The 25,348-nt window shown below is 35.1% G+C and overlaps 1 long non-coding RNA gene across 2 annotated transcripts in view; it reads left to right on the top strand.

Moving 5' to 3' along the window:
* LOC311435582 overlaps window positions 1-25,348 on the top strand; it is a 135,179-nt gene that overhangs the window by 32,806 nt on the left and 77,025 nt on the right. For both annotated transcript variants that reach the window (XR_014692220.1, XR_014692221.1), the window contains one exon: window positions 6,025-6,096. This is a non-coding gene — a long non-coding RNA (uncharacterized lncRNA). The remainder of the gene's footprint in view (window positions 1-6,024; window positions 6,097-25,348) is intronic.

The raw sequence follows: 25,348 nt of genomic DNA on the forward strand, positions 1-25,348 counted from the left end.
CATACAGTTGTGAATAAACACAATACCGGACACAGAGATCCCAACCTGAGAGGGAGGCCTCCTATAAATGCATGTACAGCAGGAAAATTTTCAACGAAGATTTAATTTTCTATCACACCAAACTAGATAAGAACAGCAACAACAACAAAATGAATATGGTTGAAAACTTACTCTTGTTAGTGCTGTTGGTCATGGAACTTCCTTTTTTCCCCTTTTTTAATATAGCTTAATCATCCGTAATTGTAGTAATAAGACTCCCAAAAGGTAATAATGATATACGATGGCAAATTTTATACATTATGATACATGTCCTTTAGGCTTTATAAAGGCTCCTTGTGATGGGTTTGACAAGCTTCCCTGAGGCAACTGAGACTCCTTTACATAGTTCATTAGCTGAAAAGAGCAATGGGCTTCAAGGTGCTTTAAAAAGATTAATATTTTTTCAGTTCACTGTTCATGGGAAAAAGTGCAGGTAGAATAATTCAAGGCCAAAGTTGGCTTTGATCAGGAAAATGTGTATTTTGTGGGAAAAATAGATATATAGATGGTTACATAAACAGATGACTGTTCATAAGAACAGAATGTCACTCAAACAAGACAATTGTTGTCTCTAATTTTAAAACAGAAGTAGTTTGTCCTCTTTGTGCTAGATGCTAACTTCACACTTTTCTCTCTGCAATCACTGTTTGCAACTGTTATATCAGAGAACACTTATAATAAGATAAGAACATTTATAATAGGATAACCTAGGACAGGATAATGAGTGTTTCTCAGTCACTCAGGGAGAAAGAAGTACAAAAACCTGATCCTCGTTTTGAGCTGTACTGTCTCGTCTACAGCTCAGCCATTAGTAAAGGCCTGTGCCTTCACATATTAGCATAACCTTTTCTTGTATTGTAGGTCAGAGAAAACTCCCATTTAAAATCTTCCTCATTTGTCAAGACAATTTCTCTTTTGACATCATCCAGAAGGTAGAAGCTCTTATTGCCATCTCTCTACTATTTTTGCTGGAAACAGATTATGGAAGCAGCATCCATAGTCTTCCACATAATTATTCCCCTTCTGCCTTGCTACCAATCTTGATTTCTTGAGTGTGTCATTTAAAATGAACCACCTGCTTTTCCCTCAGGTGTTAATCCTGCATAAGAGTCTCCTTGGTAGAAATCATTACAAGATACTAGACAACGCCAATAAAACTTAAAATTACTATTATTTTTTTACACTCCTTTGTATCTGTCTTGTAAGTCTTATATTTATATATTTATATATTTATTCTTAATTATGGTTTTATAATAATGCTGCAGGGCTTCAAGAGTGATTGACTGCATTACTAGCAAACATCAGTTGTCACTGCTAACACCAGCGTTCAGAAAGCTTATGGAGATTTATTTTAAACAAAAGAGTATACAAAAGCAATACATACATGTGTATGCAACTTTGAGATGAACTAATAGTAAGAATTGTGACAAAAGATATCCCAAGGAATTTATATCTATATGATTTATGAAAATATTCTGTAGTTATTAAGAGACCATATATTAATATTGGGCAGGAAAAAGTTAGAAATTTATATGCTAACAGGCAATTTTTTGACATTTGATTTTTTTCTTATATTTATGTCATAATCAAAATGGCTTCAATAAATTCTGAGCTTTGGTTGTCAGATAAACTGTAATCCTCTTTCTTTCCATCAGTCATTGTTTGATTATATTTTTAAATAGTTTTAATACTGGGAAAAAGAAAAAAAAAAAAACTCTTAGAAAACTTGCAATACATTAAATTATTTTAAAAATATCTCCAACTTACATGGCTCATATTTCCTTGTGTATTTAGAACCTTAATGAACAGTATTTGTTATTATATTAATGTTCAGTTATTGCTGATAAAATCAGCATACACAAACATGACAGATCTGTGAAGGAAAACCTGTAAAGCTGATTTTATCTCTTTCTCTACCTATATAGCTAGAGATCTATATAGGTAGCTCTCTGTTCATCAAGCCTGTTTTAAAAAAAAAAGAATACATTCAGCTTATAAAACAGTCTAAAACAGCCATAGGCTTTAGCATTCAGTGGGACTATTATGTACCACCACTCAGATTTTATAACAGTAAATCATTATGAATGTCAATGGTTTATAGAGATCCCTGCCTTTCAGTTATGAATATTTGCATTTCAACCAAGTTTTCTGTCAAAACAAAGATTTTACTTTGCTAAAGATCAGTGGCTGGAATAAAAAAGGTCTCAATTTTTTATTTTTTTCCCCAATGGCAGTTTCACATGACTTAATTTTAAAAACTGATATGGCTTCTGTTTTCAGTACATGAAAATGTCTACACAGTGTTTGTTTCAGTCCCAAATGGAATATTCTTTTAAGCACATCTGTACTACCATCTACTGGAAAGGTGCGTAACTGTGTAACAGCAATCACTGTTTCCATCAGCTACAGAACCTAGATTAAAAAAGGAAAAAAAAAAAAAAGAACCTTCCATTTCTCCCACAAAAATTATATCTTTACAGTGTGCACTTTAAGATGTACTGACACTAGAAATCTCTCATTGGTAATCTTTTGCAGAGATCAGGTTGAACTAGGGCTGGGTAGTTTTCATGAGGATATATTTCAGCCAAAAATAAGATATTCTTTATCATTTTCTTATGATAAGGTATTGCACGTCAATAGTTCTCTTTCTGCTTTTGAGATAAGTAAAGGGAGGACAGCAAGTGCGTGTGTGTACAATTACATTCCTCAGGCAAATGAGGGACTCAGAAAATTCACCAGAGCATGGCAGAGACAGGTACTGTGCATATTATATTACGTGCTTCTGGACTCCAGAGTTCAGTTACATTTTCTTGCAATTCTGTTATGCCATTCTAGGATAGTTAGAGCCACCTCTGCCAAGACTGGTGAATTGTGTTCTTGTTTAGCAAGACGAAGAAACATCTTCTAAAGTGAGATTGGATTACTTCTTTTATATACATAAGTCTGCATTCTTCACTAAGCAGCTGTGCATACACACATACACAAATGCAAACAGAATAGGAGTTTTGCAAATAGTGCAGCTGGATACCATCAAGGGAATATGAAAGCAATCTCTAGCTGCCTTGAATGTTATCAGCCTCATAGACAATTACATCATTCCTGAAACTGGCCACGCACAAACATTGTTACCAGCTTCTAGGCAATTAAATAATACTTGATACTGATTACAGACTTTCACAATTTTTATTCTTCAGAAATATGTACAGGCAGACACAGAGAGACATGTGCAGGATTGTAAGATGAGTGTACATAAATGAAAAGCAGAGGATGGCAGCAGTGTTATTAGTTTCTGGATATGAGGAAATGGCTGTTCTTTGTACATCTATTTAAGACTGTATTTAGAATACTGAATAGGAATTATTTTAAAGAAGGTCATTGTGTTGTTCACACATCAAGGACAGATAAAATAATCATCATTTGTTAAAATAACTTTTAGATGAGAAGCTATTAACAATATACAGTGTTATTAACATAGATTATTTCAGTACATGGAAAGCAACAAAAAAGCGTTGCCAAGAAATATTTAAAAATATATATTTGACCAAGCCTTTAACAACCTGGGTAGAATTTAACTTTGTTCTTTTGCCATCTACCAGTGAGTGGAAGAAGAAACCCCATCTTTCATTGGGAAGCCATGTAAGACCCATTTTGCATCATCAAAAATCAGTTCAGCAGCTCCAGCAGCTGCATTTTGAGTCCCTAAAAGCAGTGATAATTATTTCCAGAAACAACACAACAAAACATGCAATGCTTATAGGATGTAGAGTGAATACTACTGTCCACACGTGTACTTAACTTGATGACTTAAGGACAGAGCCTGAAAAATCTTCCTACTGTAAAAATGGATTTGGGTCTCAAAAAAAAAAAAAAAAAAAAAAAAAAAGCTAACAGTCCCATCCTCATACTAATCACAGACTTTGAATAATCCTTCCTGGACTCTCACCTATTCTGCAGTGTTTTACCACACAGGGAAAGTACAGCACTTCACGGCAAATAACATACTTCACTTTTTCATAGCATTCCGTCAGCTTTAAACTTTATGTTTGCATGTTTCTGTTCAGACTGCAGCAGTATCAGTTGTTTCTGTCCCTAACCTGAGGCATAAGAATGTTCTCTGATTCTAAAGAAAATGTAGATAGCTACTCAGGCCACCATTCAGTCTCTTTTCTATGTTGTACTTTTTCAGCTCTAACATCTAACCAGCCTTGTCCTGAATTCATCCTTTATGCTTTCCTTTCTCCAAACTGGATATTACTTCTCATTTCAGTGGTCACTTGATGACAAAGCTGTATGTTTTCTCTTCCGTTAGTATATATAAAATTAACTTCTCCCTCTTGCATTTTTTTTTAACAAACAACAACAACAAAACAGCTTGCTTGATGGGCTTGCTTTGTTCCACTCTAGTGTTTCATCTTAGAAAATGCTCTTTACTTCCACTTGCTAATATTCATCTGTCTTTACCTTTCACCAGTTTTTATCATAAACCTCTTATATTACCGAAGAATGCAAATACCAAATTTACTGGCAACACTATTCACAGATATAATGCTATTCTGACTAATAAATCTCTCTTACAATTTTTCCTCTTTTTTTTTTCTAATTAGTCTTCCCACTACCTTCTCCCTGAACTTATATGAAAAAAAAAAATCTTAACAACATATAATTGATAGTTATATCAGTTCTTCCCTTATGTACATCAACACTGTATGTGTATTTCTTGCCTATCCATCTTTTACACCTTTTAAATCTATAAACTTACTGGACCAAGCTTTGTTTTTTCCCTACTTGTTTGCACAGCTAGCAAAACCATTCTCTAATCTTAGGGGAGGCTGTTGAATACTGCTATCAAATAAAGGCATCATTGTTTCACTAGTTCACTGCTGTCAATGAAGCTAAAAACTACTCTACTTTTTCCTTTTATTCTTTTTTTTTTCTTTTTTTTTTTTAATGCTATGCTGGGAGGGAAGAAAAGGGAAGAGAAGAACCTATGAGTTTTATTTTAGGCTAAAATCCATGTCTAGTCATACTTAGGTTGGGTGTATCTGTTTAATCTGAACCACTTGACAAGACAAATTGTTTGGCTGATCTGCATGAGGGTTTGTAGAGGAATGAACTGAACTGCTGTCTGAGAACAGGATTAATTTCTCTGAGAAATTCCAATATATATGTAAATTTCAATATAGTCATTTCCAACATGTAAATGGGAACATGTACATAGGAACATGCAATTTCTAATCTTCTGACAGCAGTTTGGGGCTATCCTTCAAACTGTTCACAGGTTTTTGACAGTAACTTCCAGACCCATATATATATGAAATAGTTTTGACCCAATATGGGGAGGTATTAATGTACCAGTGCAAGAATCAGTACAATCCTATCATGTTCAGAATGTTGTTGTTTTTTCTTTCAGGAATAGGTATGAAGTACAAAAACACTGCCAGCATTGTTTGTTCCACCCACAAAAAACAGCAACAACAACAACAAAAAACACCAAAGAACCCCCACAACTCGAGCCCATTAATTTCTAAACTGTGATTACACTCTCTATTTGAGCAGGGGGCTCAGCAGGAAGAACAGTACCAAAACAACACCCTACACCCACTCCTGGGCTGCTGCTGAATTCATGAATATTGCAGAAACATTTTAACTTGATGAAAAAGAGAGTGAAAGGATCAAATAAAAGCACTGAGTAGGAAAAACAGTCCTCTAAGCCATTCACAGTGGGAGGAGAAAAATATAGAGAAAGAGAAGAGAGGGCCTTTTAGACTAGAGAATGTTTGAGATTGGAATGACATGATTTCCTTCTGTCATTATTAAAATTCATTGTTTTTAAAATAGCACGTTTATACAGCTTTTTTTTTTTTTTTTTTTTTTTTTTTTTTTAAGCCAGTCATGTAAAAAATAGGGGAAGGTAGTCTTTAAATTACCTATTCCTGAACATTAAATCAATCCTATCAATCCTACTTACTGTTCTTTCTGTGGCAGGCGTGACTGGATCTAAGAGTGAAGAGTGCCACCATCAGGACGACTGGCGAAATGGAAGCAATTTTTGTGCAGGTTGGTTATTGCCTCTTTTCCCAACTTTAAGGTTTACTTGCAAAAATGCTCTCTAAAATTCTCCTGTCTAACCTTATCTGAGCAATTAACCAAGGAGGAGTGATTGGGTTATTTACAGGAGGTGAAGGTATCTTGGAAAGTTTGTACTCCTTTTGTTATTTTCCCACAAATAACAAGCACATGGGTGTTTTTGAAGTTTCATGTTTTTCCATCTGTGGTCTGTGCTGGTTTTTGGCTGTTTCTTTATTCACAATGGTGAATAAACCAAGCCTTGTGTCCCCCCCCGTCCCTCCCTCCCCCATTTTGGTCATTTAGTCTAGTCTTTGGACGGTAGTTTCTTTGGTTTCATTTATTCGTAATCAAGAGAATAAATTTTCTTTCATTAATCTTGATGGAGATCAAAGACAAACATGCTGAGAGCTACCTTAACCTCTAAATTGGCAATATAGTGGAAGATCTCAACAAACATGGCAGGCTCATTCTTCATGCTTCACTCATGCTGGTCTTGAAATCAGAGACATACAAACATGTTTTATTCTTTCACAGAATAATAATTAAAAAAATCAATCAAATATTTGATTTCATTAAAAAGTTTGTTAAAAGTGAAGCATACTGCAACAAACTGAGTAATACACTAGATTTTGCCTTGGGCAACAAGCAGAATTTATTTACTTTTTGTCCCCTTATCTTCCAACCTACTAACGTCAGACTGTGATGGATGAAGTGAAAAGACTTTCTATACCAAAATCTGAATTCTCAGTAAATTGCTGACAGCTGGTGTCATTCCAAATTAGAGATAGGCTATTACTAGTGATCAGTTTATTCTCTGACTTTAGTCGTTTTGACTGCCTGCAAATTATTTGCGAATTGGTTTTGATTCTTCATGTGCATTTGTTTGTAATTGATTTTTGTTTGAGATAATGTTTTTGTGGAGAAATGCTAATTGTAGGGAACTTGTTTATCTTTGTATGTGCTTTGTAGTACTTTTACATAACTCATCTTACTATTTGCATTATAAACAAAAGAGGTTGTTTTCTACTTAGCATTTATTCTCTAGTATATTTTTGAGAATTTGTTTTATGAATATTTAAGTTTAAGTGATGACAGAGACATATTTGCAATATGAACCATTCAACAAGTCTTTTTGCGCAAGTATCCTCAGCTCTTTGCCTCTGTGAGAACATTCTTGCAAATGAAACCTGTCTGTCAAATGCTTTAAGACTGGGCAATAGAGAAAGGCCATTGATCACAGCTAGCACCACAGCCAAAGTAGATTTATTTGCAAGAACATACAAAATAACATTATGCTTCATTTGTGTAATTCTAATTCAGAGAACTCTTTTGCTTTATCAGCTTCTTTCAGATTTGTCAGCTTGCTAGGCACTACCTGACAACATCAACAAAGAGAAAAATTAAAGGATATGTAAAAACAAAATAGCACGCCCATCTCATGTAATATTATTCCTTCCTGATGTGAAAAGGATTGTCTTTCCATTTTTTTCTTCAACAGATAGAGATAATCTAAAGAAGCAAATAAGCAGTAAAAATCTTCATATCAGTTTTCTGATTATTATTATTCACTCCCTGTCTCCTTTAGGCTATAATTCCCTTACATTTGATTTTGTTTTCTAAATCTCATATTTTTGGCCAGAAATAAGAAGTATGTGAAGGAAAGAAAGACTGAACAAAATTATGTTGTTCTATGTTATTTAGATGATTACATACACACAAGTAACTTTTCTGTGATCCAAGGAAAATGAACTTGATTATCTGGAACAATTTGGTAGGGAGGAGAGGATTCCCCCTACTTTCTGCATCTTCCTTGAACCAGTTCTTTTCCTTACTCATTACAGGACCTTTTGTTCAATGGGGTCTTGTATGCTTACACACTACCTTTATTTTGTATTTCACACAACACAGAATTCTTATTCATCATTATTAATCATATTCATTAGGAGAAATAGTCCCAGAATAAATCGTATCTCCCAGACCATTTTTTTTCAGTAGGTGAAAAAACTTTGGATCCTCTCTCTCTCCCTGCTCCCTTGCCCCCCACTTCCAGTTAGATCTATAATCTGAAAAAGCCACTTTTACCATAAGTGGTAAAAGATTTTTTTACCACTTTTACCATAAGTGGTAAAAGATGTCAGAAATCTCAGGAGACTTTTGTCTCATAGGAAGAGACAGGTCTGTATCAAAAGTGAATCTGTTTAAAATGGACTTCAGTTTGTGGAGATCTCATAAGCACATCTCTAATCAAAATGGAGTAATTGCTCCACCAAAGTAGCATTCATACAAAATATACATTTCAATGCAGCTGAGCTTGAGAGAGAAGATTAAAATGATTTCAGGAAGGGATATGCATGATTCAACACTGAGTAAAGGAATAATCTTTAGAGAACACAGAAAAGTGGCTCTTCATAGAAGTATAATTTCTTCTGCATGCAAAATGCATTAACATGAGAAAAGAGGGTTGTGATAAGGTTCCATAATACTGAAGCTACGTTGTTGTTTTTCTGTTTGTTCTTAAGCTTTTTGTGTGACATCAGTATTTATTGCCGTAGTGATTTGCATTATATGTCAATATGCATGCACCGTTCTGGGGCTTCCATGAATCAAATTCCTCCTTTCATTTCTCAGGTGCCACAGTGTTAGCTGGACTTGTGCTGCCTCCATTCAAGGCTGACAAAATCAGCAATGATAAAGTCACCCTTCTTTTTCAGTGTACATACAAGATGTCTTTGCTAATTACACATGATTTATCACTCTTCATGTACTTAAGACATGTAGTTTTCATCCCTGTGAAAACTGTGCCCCCTTATAACATCACACTGACATGGAGGAATACTACTATTATTTTCATTTTACAGAGGTGGAATTGCAATAGACAGGCAAAATGACTTCTCCAAGGTTATGCATTGAGTCTATAGCAAAGCATGGATTATGTGAGATTTCAAAGCTTCAGGCTACCACTATAACTATTTTACCAAACATTTGTCTTCTTTTCAAGAACATACTACATTCTAAAGAGAGAAGTGACACAAATCCTTAGGGGAAAAAAAATTAATCCTAAAGCACATATTTCAAATCTGTATATAATATTATGCCTGCCATACAATTTTTTCCAGTACATTTCTGAAGCTTTAAGAGTATCAAATATCAGTCATGTGCTAGTTCTTTTCTTTTTTTTTTTTTCTTTCTCCAAATAAATTAAAGACAAAAACAAAACCACACACAGAGCAAGTCTCCAGCAAAGCAGAGAATTACCTGTGTTTTCAAAGCTTCAGGCTAGCATTACAGCTATTGGACAAAATATTCATCTCCTTTTCAAGAACCTTCAGCATCCTGAACAGAAAAGTGATGATAAGCTACTGCAAATTTGAAAACAAGTAGGATTGTTGTTTGATTACTTAACTGCATAGTAAATGGAAACATTAAGGCATGAAATTTTCATATATTTTAAACAGTGGTTGATCAGAGGTTTAGGTAGGTGATACTGAGGTAGGAAAACTAGGAGGAAATTGTCTTACATGATGTTTATTTTTAGTAATTCTGTTTTGTTCATCTCTTGTTCAAAGGGAAGAGAGAGACCTTCAAGTTATTACTATGTAAAGGCATTATCCTATTCACTCATCATATTTGCTTTTTGATTGTTTGTTTTTGATTTTTAACTTCAGAATATTTCAGTCTGACAAAGCAGACTGTTTCATAAAATTGTGGGTAAATTCAATCACTCTACAGTATAGGGATCAGAAAACTTCACAGCTCGTTTTCAGTACATAGCTTTATAAATGGAAAGGGAGTAGGACAAGCAAGATGAAACATGCTTTAAAGCAGGTTGGTTACCGTTTGCAAAAGTTATGGAACACCTTTTAACAACTTTTATTTTTATCTTAGATTTAGTGGGAGAACTTGGGTCCTTCCTTTTAGAATGAGAGCTGTTACTGAAATAACAGAAGATTGGCAAGCTGGAAATAGGAAAAGAGAATGGATAAAATGCACAGTTCTCTTTCAAACTCCGAGCTGGCTATAGCATAAGTGGGAGGAAAGGAGAAACTACAACAACAAAGAAAATCATTATGATTCAGATGTTTACAGGCCAATTTCAGAGTCAGTCTAGTTCTGGGCTGTCTTTGTCAGAGCTTTGACAGTCATTTTTTAATTTGACAGTCACATTTGCACATCAAGGCAAAATGTTTGCTTTACACATTTAGTTCACTACTACATTTAATTGATGTTCACGTTCCAGTGAAATTCTTAAGTTCATGTTAATGCAGATCTCTATGATTTATAGTCTTTTTTTAGGATCTGCTCTCAGGTTTAAGAGCCCAACCTTAAGAAGAAAGAAAGGACATGTGAGTAAGATAGCTTTCCAGGACAGTTGTATTGGGTGTTTCAGACAAAAAGAATAATACAAAACCATATGAACAATCCTAGAAAACAAATAAATGTTTCTGTATTAATAAAAGCAATTTGTTAATGCTGTTTGACTTTGTTGCTAAAGTGCCGTATCAGCTGCTCTCTAAAGTGGCCCTCCCCACACACTTGCTTGATGAATATATAATTATTTACATCAAAATGAGACTCACTGTACTGTCTTCTGTTGAAAGTATCTATCAGGGGACTTCCATAAAGAACGTGATATAGGAAGTCAGTCTCCATGGTCAATGTAGTCTTGCCTAGTTTTATAATCAGTTAATAAAACTAGATTTTAAAAATGACAGAAACCCTCTAAGATAGCAACTGTACTACAAAGCACTCCTTTGGGATATCACAAGATGCTATGCATCAGTCAGGTAGATTGCTTTGAAACAGTATCTCTCACATTGCAGGAAAGTGTTTTCACTGCTGTTGTTTGAGTACAGAATTCTCTTTTTTCTCTGTATAAGAAATGTATAAGAAAACTTGACAGCCTTGTGCAGGAGACAGCAAACTGTCTCACTTGGGAACAGAGCTCTGTTGTGTAGAGTAACCATGGACTAAGCGCTCAAGTGCCATGAAAAGCATCCTGATCCTCCCCTCCCACCCCCCTTTTTTTTTTCTTATAGTACTCTTTCTATAGGCCTCTATTTGCCATAGTGTGCAAGCCAGAATTGGTAACACAACTGGATAGTAACCAAGAGTCACAGGTTTGAATAGTGAGGAATCTGTGGAACTCTTTTCTTACAGAACTATTGTCAAGAAGAATAAAATACATAACGTTTCTTTTTTCCTTATCAGTTCCTTCACTTCAAAATAGGTGAAGGTATCTAAATGATATGAATAACTGAATCTGTATGCTTTCTTTGCTACCAAACTTCAGCTTGTCACAGACAAAAGTTATGGACACCAAAGTTACCATCACCTGAGTAAACAACAGAATTTTTTTAAATTTTCTTGTCTCTCTTGCTGTGGTATGTTGTAAATAAATTAGGAAAAGTGAAAAACAAGGATATTTTCCAAGTGTGACTTCTTAAAGATTGCTTTCTGAAGTTGAAAAATAAATTTCAGAAGAGGTATCAATATTACAGTCTGAGACGAGAACTTCACTATCCCTTTTTTAGGTCTGTCTCGTGGTTCAAGTCACAGCAGCATATCAGAAAGATTTGAACTAGTTTTTCCTGATACCCCAAGTGAGTTTCAACCACATCTCAGTTAGTTAAAGCCTTGCTGATTGCTTCAGGTGACATGATTCCTTCAACAACAGGTTCCTAAGCCTGTTGTAATCCATTGTATGTCTCCAGAGTCACTTATTGAAAAAGCTATTTTCACTGAGGCAAAGTGGTTTTTGTTAATAGCAAACTTTGCAAAACTGCACTCAGCTGGGTTATGCTATATATAAATGAAACTATATTTTTCCTTTCAGTTTTCCTCATGGCAGCAGAGACATATCTCATCACTGTAATTAAGTCACTATAAATATACATTGATTGTTCTGAAACCTGTGGTATGGTATAAAATCCCAGCATTACTTTGCTTGAAAACATAGCTTTGACATATGACTTATTATTAGAGTATTGTACGATTAGTAAGTACGCAAGATAGTAAACTATTCAGTATAGTACTCTCAGGGGAATGGGGGAGGGAAGAGATATAAAACCAAAAACTCGGTACTGTATCCTCTGTAGTATTGATTTTAGTAAAATGGTGTAGTGCTTTCTGTAAAAGGCTAAAATATTCTTCTGTTTTGTTTTGGCTGTGAGAATCAGACTTTTTGTCTATCTAAGCTACTGAAGTTGAATCTGCAACAATATTTAAGTAGACCTTAAAATCCAGCACCTTTTTTAAGCAGTTCTGTGGATTTGACAGCAGCTGTAAGATGCAAAATGCAGGTATGTGTATCGCTGGCAACAAAATAAAATAGTGTGGGCAGAAATTTATCATGGAATTACATATCCAGGACTTGTGTGTTTTGTCTGAAGGTTTAAGCAGGCTCATACTACCTTAACATAAATTATTTATCATTATTTATTTTTAATTATTATTATTATTATGAAAGTAGACAGATCTCTTGGTGCTTCTGGATGTTATCCTATCATCATACAGAGAAGACAGGCTGATTGGGAGCTTAGCTTCAGCTCCTTGAAATCATGTTTGGCAAGGAAGCACAGAGAGATGAATGCTGTACCTTTTAGATCTTCACTCACCACAGCTTGACTTGCTTCTTTTCCTTCTCTTCTTTCTTCTGCTGGAAGCAGTAAGCTGAGGAATTGCTTGGAGACATGAGTTTCTTCTACAGTCATGGGCATCGGAAAGGGTTGGCAATTTGATTAGCGGAGTCACATGTGCTATTTAGGATCACAGACAGAATATGATCCAGTAAAGGAGAAAGTTTCAGGCCTATGTAGATTTCAAAGAATGATAAAGATGTTGGAAGGGACAATAGATAAGTAAGCTCTAGCTCCATCTAGCTCAGACTTGGAAAACTCCAAGGATATGAGGCTAAATCTGTCTGCAGCAATGTTGTTTCCACAGCTTTCTGGGGCACTGTATGGACTCTCCTAGAGTAAAAGAAGGTTTTCCTGATACCAAGCAGAAATGTTCCAAGCCATAACTTGAGGCTGTTGTCCCTCATTTTACCATCTGCCACTACCAGGCCTGTCTGTGCCTCCTTGCCAAGAGTTATTTCAAGGAGTTGGAGCATACAAATGTGTCTGTATCATCTGCAGTTTCTACGAGTTAATTATTTGTGGCTGATCTTTCTGCTGACTTTTTCATGTTTCTCAGTGGTTTTGCCAGCTTCTGGCTTGATCAAGCCTACGTACAAATCTTACTATATCCATTTTGGTAACCTGGACTCAGCAAATTTGAAAAACGATATTAGAGGTAATTCATTGAACTGTAGAGCTGGCTTTGGTTTGTAGCAAAGAGGAAGCAAAGTGTTGGATTCAAAATAAGTATTTCAAATTATATATTTTGCAGATCAGTAGAAAGAGACTGATGTTATTCCTCTAAACATTTTCATTTTTTCACTTGTAATATCCAATTCTATGTTTTGTTATTTATTTTTAAATGGTGCTCACTAGGTATTTCTGCAAAAGTACCATAATTATATGCTTTTAAAGCTGTGCATTATTGTGCCTAAATGCTAGGAAAAAGAATGCTTAAAAGGCTCTTTATAAGGAAATAGGGTTATTTTCTGGCTTTAGCTGAGACAGGCAAAGACACAGTTAAACACCAAAAGGTTTGAATCCAATGTAGCAAAAAGTTAAGTGTGACCTTAATTCTAATGATGAATTTAATTCATAGCAATATCTAAAGGATACTTAAATTTAGGCCTTAATCCAGACGACTTTTAGTTTTTTTACATTTTTCAGTAGTTGATGCCCATGTAAAAGTGCCAGCCTAGTGTCAGCTTTGAATTTCTGGCCTTTTAAGTCACAAACCTCACTATTTAACATTCACTTAACATCTGTAGTAATAATAGCAGTAATACAATGCCTAAATCTATAATACAATATATAATATAATTATATATATATCATATTATAATATATAATATATAATATAGTATATTATATATATAATTATATAGATCATAATATATAATATATAGTTATATTATTATATATTATATATTATAATATATAATATATAGTTATATATTATATATTATAATATGATATATATAATTATATATAATATATACTATATTATATAATTATATATTAAATTTTTATTCAGTATATATTATAATATTTAATATATATTATAATAAATAATTGTATATATTATATATAATATATAATACAATAATATAATAACTTAAAAGTTGATGAATATTGGTCAATTCTATTATGTACAGCTGTTTTTGTGAATTATGATAGAGTATCCTTAACCTGGTCATTTACAGCTTTGGTACCACTCCACTGAACTGAAGATGCTGACATCTTTGCAGTTGACAATAAAAATAAAACAAAAATAAATAAATAAAATGGGAACACGTCATCAGAGTACTAAACAGCTAGCTTAAAAAAAAAGGGACTGAGAACACTTTAAGAATTATATTGACATTGTTCTCTACATTAGTTTGAATACAGAGAAAAGTTAATTTAATATGGTAGAATTGCATCCATACTACTGAACACTAAGTCTTGTCTCCAGACTTTCTGGAACTCTGGATGCTCATTCAGACAAACCTGACCGTCACTTTCAACCTTCAAAGTTAAATTAATTGGATACCACATAAATAACTTGGGAGTTCTTATGGGAAGAAATAATAAACTTGTTTCTTTAGAATGGATATGAAAACTTTCTTTTTTTTTTTTTTTTTTTTTTTTTTTTAAATGAAGTAATGTATTTGGAAAAAATAAATTTATGTATATGTGTGTGTGTATATATATATATATATATATATTTTTTTTTTTTTTCCTCTAAATAAACCAGTACTAACATCCCCAAAGATGACCAAGCAAGCCTTTGGCTACTTTTTTTGCACAATACTGAGCCATTGCAACCATTCACAGTGGTGATTTATTTTAAGTCTGCTAAAGGCATGTAGTTTCTGAAACCTACTGAAATCCTTTAGGTTGAAGGGTGCTATATAAATATAGTATGTCTTAAAATATTTTTTTTTCATGTCAGTGAATGCATGCATATATTCAAAATCAAGCAAAGATTGCACTGGGAATTTTCCTATACTGATAGGATATTGTCACTAGCATCACAGTGGTTATTGAATATACACATAATCGAGAAGACAATTGAGATCAGAGATGACCTCAAAGTCGAATTCCAATCAGTTCATTGCATCTCTTTCTCGGAACAGGAGAGATCCTGTTAGTTTGATCAGTACTGTCATTCGCAATACAAACACACTCTTTATAGCTGTTTATACTTACAGATTAAGATCCACAGTCTACTTTCCTTTGCAGCCCATTTAGAGAGTATCTGCTGCATGTGCTTTATGCTTTTTATTGCACTTTTCTTTTTTTCTTTGGCTAAACTAATCATGTGTTGATAGGACTCCTATTGCAGTAGAAGAAACAGCCATGCACTTTGTAAAGTTCAGTCATTGAGGGATGAAGAGAAAAGGAATAATAAAAAAAAAAAGGTTTCACTAAATTTCTAATCATTTCTGTGCCTTATGAAATCTTTGCACTTCTTTGAAAACCAAAGAAACATCACTATATTCATTCCTCTCTTTGTGAAAAAAATGCTAAATGTTGCTCAACAAATCCATTTTCTCTCTTCTTTCCACCATGAAAATATAGTACGTTATCTGTTCACCTTAAGCAAGAGGTATCTGTTCTGTTAGAAAGATGTCTAATGACATTTTCAGTTCCAAATTTTGATTTTTTTTTCCACCCCCATGGCAGATATGCACCTTCAAAAGTTATGATAAAGTACTTTAAACTCTTATAAGAGACGTATTCAACCATTGTGAGAACGTCTGCAGGTAGTTACAAGGTTCTGCTTCCTGAAAACCCTACATCATCACTGCTAAACCTTTCAATGTTGTGTGTTTTAACAAAAATAAATCAGTTGACCTGAAGACCTGAGTATACCATACTCAGACCATAACTAACACAGCTATCCTTCTGTTAACTCACTGCTGAGTGGAGGTGCTTTTTATATAGTAGTTTAATGTAAAAACCTTCTCTAAACATGAGAGCTGGGTGCCTGAGACCTCTTAATCCTGTTTATCCCATCTGTTCAGAGAATCCTAATTATCTTGAGCACAGAGGGAAGTATCCTGCCTTTATTTTTGTTGAAGTTGTTCCATTTTACTTATATGAATTTGCTGGCCAAAGACTACCAGCATTAGATTGGCTATGGAACCAGTAATAGCTGTCTTGATACTTGATGTCCTTGTCTGAATTATACTGTATCTATTCACATACTGCATACTACATGTAAAAATACATGAAGATATTGGAACTTAGGTCTCTCTTAATTAAAAACTTTTCATGAGACAGGAGTTACATCTGAAAGAGGTGACATCTAATTTCTGCAGATTACATAGGTGGCATTCTGGAATTCATGATTATGTCACTAGCTTACCCTCTCCTTGAAGTATTAATTCATGCACATTATCTTTCTAGGTATCATTGATCATGGTTGTGATTTTTTATGAAAATTAAAATAATAATAATTATTTTTTTTTAAATGTGACAAAATACTATACTAAGCCATAAGAATAGTGAAGGACTTGTTTTCTCAAATTCTCTTGAAGTTCTTTGGAAACAGCTTTCTCTTTTGTCACTGGAGTTGCCATTATTCTAGTTCACAGTGCTAGATCTGTAGCAAAGGTACTTAGAGTGTCCCTTGTGGTTATAAATCAGGAGTAAAAATCTATAGTCATATACTGACTGCATATTTTTAGGCAGGAATAGATAAAACCAACCAGTTTATATAAACCTCTATTTTCTATTCACACAAAATATGGTTTTACAGCTCTAAACACACAGCTTTCTTTAATTTGATTTAAGGTTTTATATTTCATCTGATAGTCACTGAACTGTATTGCATTGTCTCAGATTAGTACTAAATTCTGAGCTGCCATCAGCAACAGGGAAGTCTTAATTTTATCCATCAGTAGAATGAGAAGAGAGAAAAATGTATTTAAAGAACTGAGAGAAGAATACTTTGCAGAGTTAAGGCTTCAAGAAGGCAAAGGGAATTAGTTCTTTATTCTTTCTGCTAACAATTTGCAACCTGGAAGAGTGAAAAGTCAGTCATTTAATATTGTGTCAATACATGTATCTCGTCTTTCACTGTAATGTTATACCGATGTTTTTACATGCTCAGAAGTGGACCTGCTAGTGTAACTTATCATTACACGAAAGTTGGGAGGATTTAATAATAGTAGTTTGATTCCAAGGTCTTCCGTGTAATTGGTTATCTTTTCTGTAACTCTTTATACATCTTCAAATTGGTAGTGTTCAATTTTCACTTGTAGCATTTTATATTTTTTATTTTTTGAGTCTTTTTTTTTTTTTTTTCTCTGAAAATAATGTGTTCTCAACACTCATATCTTAGCTTTTGGAATTAGAGGTAGCACAGAGGCAGATCCCTTCCCGTATACTGATGTGATAATTTAGGGCTTATTTAGAAACTCTTGTTTGTTTGTTTTTAACTTTAGTACAACAAAAGATGGTTATTTAAGAAAGAGAATTCTACATCAAAATCAATTGCCTCTGGAGTGACATATTGAGGTAAGATGTTTTGAGAGTTTACAATGTTATACACTGACAGCATATTTTTTTAAGACATTTGTAGGGTGGCCCTTGGCTCCTCATGTTTCCCAAGACTGTGTTGAACACACACCCCCCACACACTTCTCTGTGAACTCCAGTTTCTCTCTAACACTGGGACTGTCCCTTCAGTCCATGCAGCAGACGGGAGGGAGGGCCATGTGGAGAGGCAGAGCCAGAATGCTTACAGAACAAAAGTGACTTTAGCCAGTGTCCGTTTTTCTCCTTGACAATATTGCTGCTGTTGTGAGGAATTAGCTTCTTCAGACAGTCCTATCAGGACTGCAAGGTTCTCAGGCTTGAAAAGCTACCAAAATGGAGTGCTCAGCCATGCCGGGACTCAAACTATTGTTTTGTAATAAAAGTTATAAATTGAACCTCGGCAAACAGTCTTAGTGAATAAATGGTGCAGATGATGCTATATTCTTTGAGTAGCAGAGAACTTAGTAGTGTGTGTCTCAAGAACACCAGCTAACACATAACCCAAGGTCTGTACTGTTGACATCTTGCACCTTTGTTCCTGTTTTGCCCAGTGTTTTCATCTGCTGACTCCTGTTCCCATTTGTGTTGGCCTACACCTAAGGAAGTGTTTTCCTGCAGAGGCAGGGCAATTCAGATGCCCTCTTCAGAGCATAACAAGATTATAAGAGGCATCAGAGTCTTACCTCTGTCCATTGTTTGCATTAATTTGGACTTAGTAATGATGAAAATCCTTTTTCCCTATTCAGTTGCTGGACTCTTAAAGCTGTCAGCTTGTCCTGGTTTGAAACAGAATTTCAGTAAAACCCTCCTTGAAAGATTGCAAGAAATGCTCCTAAGCCAACTTATTGTCATTAAACATTTAGTAAGAAGATTCAGTTTAAAATGCCACTAGTTGGCTACCACTTCATTTAATTAACATTGATTCTGAAAGCACAATATAAATTTTAGTGCTTTTTTTAATCACTCTTTCTTTATATTCCAGTTGCACTGATTCTAAAGCTTATATGATTATAATCACCCAGCTCAAAGTAAAAGGATTTTTCCTGTGCCTTCCATTCCTTAAATTGTTTTTAGATTTCCCAAGGGGCACATATTGTGTAAGATTATGATGATAAAGATTTTAAGGCAATTATATTCCTTTAGTTGGAAGCTGAAGTTAATGTTTTTGAAGGCTGCGTTCCCAAGAGCCCTGATAAAAACAGAAGCCATGATGCCCTCTTTTACATCTTAGTCGACCAACTGTCAAAAACATGGTAGAAAGGCTAGCCTATCTTTGTGAACCACAAGTCAATTTTTCACTTAATATATCTGCTTTTGGTGGAATAGAAGATGTCTATAACAGAACATTAACAAACACTGTAATTTGCTGGGGTCAGTCAGGTCTGTAGCTTTGTGACTCTGAGCTCTCTTAAATTATGCTATCAGCTTTCAAAACCTTATTAGGTTTAACCCATTTCGGCGCCACTGGCTTCTCGGAATCACCAATACACCTCTAATCAGAAAACCACAGAGAAGCCAATCTGCTGCTATCAGAAACCTCAGTACAATTTTGTGTATTAATATTTCAGAAAGCATGTAGGAACACATGCTCCCTGCTGAGCATTACAACCAGGCAAGCTACAGTAACAGCGGAGACAGATCGCCAGTAAACCTGGCCAGAGAAACTTAAAGCTGTCTCTTGTCTGGCTGTGGATTTGGTAACCAAAGAAGGGGAAATGAAATGGGTTATTTGGCTTGCGATTAATAAATTCCCATAACTGCCAATTGAGATGACACACGTAAGTTGCATTTCTTACAGGAACAGAAAACACCTAAAACAGCATCTAAAGGCCACAATTTTTTGCACTATTACCCTATGGCTGATGTTACAGCCCCCACCCCCCCCTTTTTCTTTCCCTTCTCACCTCTGGTGAAAAGACATCCGTGCATTTCCCCTGCGTTTCTTATACAGAAGAGGCTGTGCATGGAACAGGTCATTAATGTACTGAGTATTACCACGTAAGCCACAGAGAAAGAAATAAAGAGAGGAACAAGATACCTTCCTCCCATTAGAAAATTTGTAATCAAACGCAAGAGAAACGTATCTGACAGCTGTTTGGCTGTTTTTCTTAGCGTAGCCCTGCAGACCAAGGATGCTACCAGGGCTTGGAACTTTGAGTGGGGCCTTCTCCCTGTGGGCCTCGCCCTGGGCAGTGTGAAGCCTTAAAGGTGTGATGTGAAGAGGTCCTAAACCTGGCTTGGTTACCTTAGGAATGGTGCTTTCTTTTCCTCTCAGATCATAAATGGTGTTCACAACACTTTGCTGCCCCACAGAAAGGCAGGGACCTGTGGAGGGTGCTAGGGGCCCCAGCCCAATCGTCTGTGGCCGGTAGCCTTTGGCCCAGGTGCCATCAGCGGCCAGTGGTGTGGCCAGTTGCTGGTCCCTGTGTCCACCCTGGGCACCCCATTTGGCCTGGGTCCCCGTGTCTGCCCTGCAGCGCCACTAATGCTGGGGGGAGGTGGAAGATTGTTGTAGTGTGCGGGTAGGGCCCTGGCCCTGAGCCGGCACCCTCCTTCTGTGTGCTGCCTGGGACAGGGTGGGAGAAAGGGACTTTTTTCTATTTATTTGCTGACTTTCTTCATTTTAGAACTGTTTTATGTGGGTATCAGCAGCTACAGTGAGGGCTGGACAGGGCGGTCAGAAGCACTGAGGGCAGTGGTGGCACTGGACACAGCCCAGAGCCGCCCATTTCCACTGCTATTTGCATTGCACTAAACTATGCTTTAAAAAAATAAAAAAAATGGAGTCTATTTCAGTGACTGTTGTGATATTTGGTGAGGTGTTCTGTGGAGCAGGTGATAGAAACAAAGTACCAGCTGTTACTTGGCCCAGCTTTAACTTGATAGGAAATCATCTCCTGAAAGCTTCCATAATAAAAAGTAAACTTAAAAATTGGAGGAAAACATACACGTATACATGTGTAATTTGGAGGGCCTATATAATGCTTTAGTGTTTAGAATTCCATCATCTAGCCTGCTTTTTTTTTTTTTTTTTTTTTTGGTACTAGATGGTGGAAGTTAAGTTATTTGGGTTTCTATTTATGAAACTAGCATAGTGGTATAGTTTTTTGTTGTTGTTTTTTCTTCTGGGCTGCCTCTTTCATCTCAGGCTTTATAATTTATTTATTTATTATTTCTTTGTTTAATTTCCTGAAGACCATTACTCCAAACATGCTTTTGTTCTTTGGGATGTCTGTAAGTAAGCTGTCTGGAGAACATAACCGAGTTTTACACAGAAGCATTGACTTCATTGGTCATGGGGATGTACAGACCAACAAAAATAGTAAAGCTACCATTTACATTATAATCAAAAAAATTAGCAATTTATACTGTGAGTTGTGCTGACTCCAGGGAATCTAAATCCAAGATGTTACCAAAAGCCGCTAAAGCTTATGAAGCTCTACTTTATTGATCTACGTTGACACTAATGATACTTTAAAGGGATTATCCGGGGCAAATCAAAAATGCACGTGGTGTTGTAAGAGCAAGAGTTGTTGGTACTTGGTAATTTATAATTCTAAATTATCTGTTGGAGTAGGTGGTGGTCCACCATATAAAAACCTAGGTTTGTTTTGAGTACTAGTTGTTCTGAACAGCAACAACTTCAAGATGGTGTGTTGTGCCTGCTCTTTGACTTAATATTTTTATGTGATACAAAGTAGAAAAAACTTAGCAAGAGAGACAGATTTGCTCTGATCTGGTAAACAGCTTAAAATGTTTTAGGAAACTCTCCTAAGAGATATGGCTGAGAAGTAGAGATCTCTCACAGGTTGTATGAACAGTTTAACTTCTGAGCTATTATATAAAAGGTTGTTACTTGCACTTCTCATTTCTGCTTTAAAGAATAAGTGACTAAAACTAGGTGATCTCAACAGACAAAACCCTTCAGAACTGCATTAGGTGAGGTGATCCATTTTCATCAGTGAATAATCTTGTAGGAATTTTAGATCCTGTTTTACTGCCTGCACAGGATTTTTATCAGGAAAGACCTTTAATTTCACTTCTTATAAGTCAGCACTTTCTTTGGCCTTATCCAGGTATTTGATAGTTCATACACATTCTGTGTGCTCCCAAAGTACTGTCTATGACTCGGAGTTTGCAAATTTTTATGCAATTCTTTGCATATGCTATGATCAGATGATTTGAAAACATATTCTTGCTGTTTAATTTCCTTTGTAGATTTCAGAATGGTTTGAGAGGTTTAGTGACCCTACAAAATCACTAATGTCAAAGCATGTCATTAAGATGTAGAAGAAAAATGAAGAAGAGCTTCTACAGCAGAAACTAATGTGGGGACAGCACAAGGAGGCTATGAACCTTATGGGTCAGACTACAGTAAGCTACTTTACGTGCCCCCTTCCCCTGTACATACACAGGTGAAGTGATTGCTGTTGACTGTGAGCAGAATTAGGTTTGTTCATTTCTATGCTCGAAGATGAAAGGGTACAAATAGTAAATCTTTGCACATAAGCAAAGTTGTAACTTGTACCAAATTTTGTTATGTACTGATTCACGCTGCCCATGATTCAATTTTTGTATTATAATTCCTTACCTGAGAAAACAAAGATGTAAGAACTAAACTTTTTGAAAAGAATTTTCAAGATAAGTGTTCAAGATTTAGTATTTGTTATATGTTTATTGATCCATTCAGCACTTAGTATGACAGTGGCTAAAGAGGAAGCTTTTAGGCACTAGTTCATAATGTCAAAATGCATAAGTAATACAAAACTTCTGATAAAGAGTGCATCAGAGATAGCACTGTGTGTGTGTGTAAAAAAAAAAAAACAAACAACACCCTACTGTCAAGCTAACTTGACATTCTTAATATTTTGCCATTTTAATATATGATCACAGAGCAGGAACATAGATTTCCTGTTCTCAGAGTAACAACCTGTTCTACTAGAGAAAAAATATTTAGCTAAATGTTTTTTAGAAACATTTGCCAAGATGTAACTTCCAGGAAATGCAATGAGAAAGCCGAACAAAGGGAGCCTACTTTACTATTAGCTGCTTGGCATTGTCTGTTTTATTGCTAAATGCAGATTTAAAATGTAGAATTGGATCTACTAGTGCCATCCTGATTAGTTGGAAAAGTAAGATTCTGTAAGTGGGAAGTTAATCTTTAATTTCACAATTATTCCACAGCATTATGAAGATAGCCATCTTACTTTCAATCTAGTGAAAGATAGATAAAGCTGTCTTAAGGTATTATGATCTTTGTTCTCTAGAATGATGCTGGGTCAGGTGTAGCGGACTATAGCTTCTCACTGAACAAAGATGAAACACCTTCTAATCTTTATGCATAGATTTTCATGACAAGATTATAGAAATCCCCAGATCATCCAGTTGTCTAAGGCTGGATGACAGAAATTCTGACTGAAATATACAAGGAATGTTACTAGCTATGGTTATAATTACAAAATTAATTTCTTGTGTATTCCAAATACAAGCAAGTAAACCATTTATTTATTCATTTATTTATTTATTTTTACTCACCTAAGCACCAGTGGGCCTGTTGGCATGAACATGGATTAAAAGATGAGACAAATGATGAAATGTATGAAATCTCTGATACCTGTTTCCTGGATAAATTAATATCTTGAGAAAAATCTATGTCTAGTTCTAATCTGATCAGTATGACTGAAATAATATTTCTTCTGACTTAGACTGCTTGTGTTGTTGAGGAAGAAGAGCTCCAGGGAGTGTTCCACCCACCACTACACCATCGTGCAACTTAAAAGCCTTTGAAGTAGCAAATATAAATATAGTTAATGTGAAAAAATATTTTAATAAAAGAAAAATCAGTACACATTTGCATGCTTTTATAGAATTGTTCAGGAGATACAGTTCCAGATTGGAGAGAGTCCAGGTATAAATGTTACTGGTGCTTACCTTACAGTAATTTCTTATGTTCATATTGATTTGATAGCAAGCTAGTAATTAAAACACTTGTTAAAATAGTCTTAAGATAGACATTTTCATGCCTTCAAGCCATATAATAAAATATATTTTTCTCAGTTAAGGAAAACATTTGCATTGCTTTTTTACCCACCCAAAGAAGCTGGGTTATGACAGACAGTCTTCATTATGCTTCCATGTGAATTCAGGCAGAATCTTGATTTGTTGAATTAAAAGCCTTGTCTTTTGTTACAATGAGGATAATTTCTTCTTTCAGATCTTTTTGTATCTTGAAATGTCAGCATGTCTAGACCTTGGAGTTTGTAGGGGGCAGGTGGCGGGGGTGGAGGTGGGAGGGGTGTCCTCAGGTTTTTGTGTTTTTGTGGCCTTGACTTATCCTTCTAACTGGGTTCTCTTGATTTGTTGATGAAGCCAACTTCATCTTCCTAGAACCAGAGTGACTAATATTGTTTCTTCCATCAAAGTTTCTAAGCCACAGTTTTTTTTTTTTTTTTTTTTTCCTAAGGTGCATTTCAATTTATTCCACTTCCTTTTTTCTTTTCTTTCTTTTTTTTTTTTTCTTTTTTCTTTTTTTTTTTTTCCTTCAATTCCTGCAGATCTACCTGAAATTCGTTTCCTTCCCCAAATACTGGGAACTCTGCTTTTAAAGATCGACAGACTTCTTTCCCTACTGATTAGATCCCCCAACTGTCTCGCTAATTTGCTTCCAACAATGCAAACCTGATGAAAATCAATGAAAATCTTGCAGAGATTAACAAAAGGGTTGTTTTTCAGCCACCTTTCTGGAATCAATTGGAAACCTTTCCAATTTCATAATAATGTATAGTGATTTCAGAAGGAGTCTGTATTTGATTACAAGAATCCTGAGAAAATAGCGCTGGTGAGGTAGTGTTTTGCCATGGCTTTGTGTAATGCAGTTATTAGTTAAAATTCAAATTTGTGATTGTGTCCTTGGTTATTAGCATTTTTGTGTACTTTTTCTGTAAGCTGAGTTGCACTTCATAAGGAAAAACAATGACATTGGAAAAGCACTTTGCATGTGTAGTTGTACACATGTGGATGTACATCAAAATTATGTTGGTGTCTAACTACTGGGACAGAAGTTGGGAGGTTAAAGACTAAATTAGGTGTAAACCTGCCCTTGTAGATTTATTAGACTTTAAAATTGAAAAACAGGTAAGTAAAAGCATAGAGTTTTGGATTTGTAAAAACTTAAATAGCTAGTAACTTGGTTTTTGCATTCTGGATTCTTATCATTGGTGTAAACAGGGACATGAGCAGTTTCCATATATCTGAGAGCATGGAAACATTTATATATTTAAATCAGTAAATATGCCTCTGAATGTTTACAAAAATAACGCATACAGACACAGACTATCATTTGCTTTTCATAATGGGTAAAAAGGTCTGTGGGTAGTACCAGTTCTTTTCATTAAACCAATTTCTAAAGAAGGTGTTTTTTTTGTTTGTTTGTTTGTTTGTTTGTTTGTTTGTTTGTTTTTCTCTCTTTAAAACTAAAAAGAAAGCCATTGCTTTGAGGTAATGCATTCGGGACTGTGTGCAGCTTAGGCACAATCTGTTTAGTTATTTTTCATATGAACAGGTTTAGTTACTCTGCAAAAAATGTCTTTTACATG

Source organism: Aythya ferina, assembly GCF_964211825.1.
Source record: "Aythya ferina genome assembly, chromosome: 4".
Taxonomy (NCBI): domain Eukaryota; kingdom Metazoa; phylum Chordata; class Aves; order Anseriformes; family Anatidae; genus Aythya; species Aythya ferina.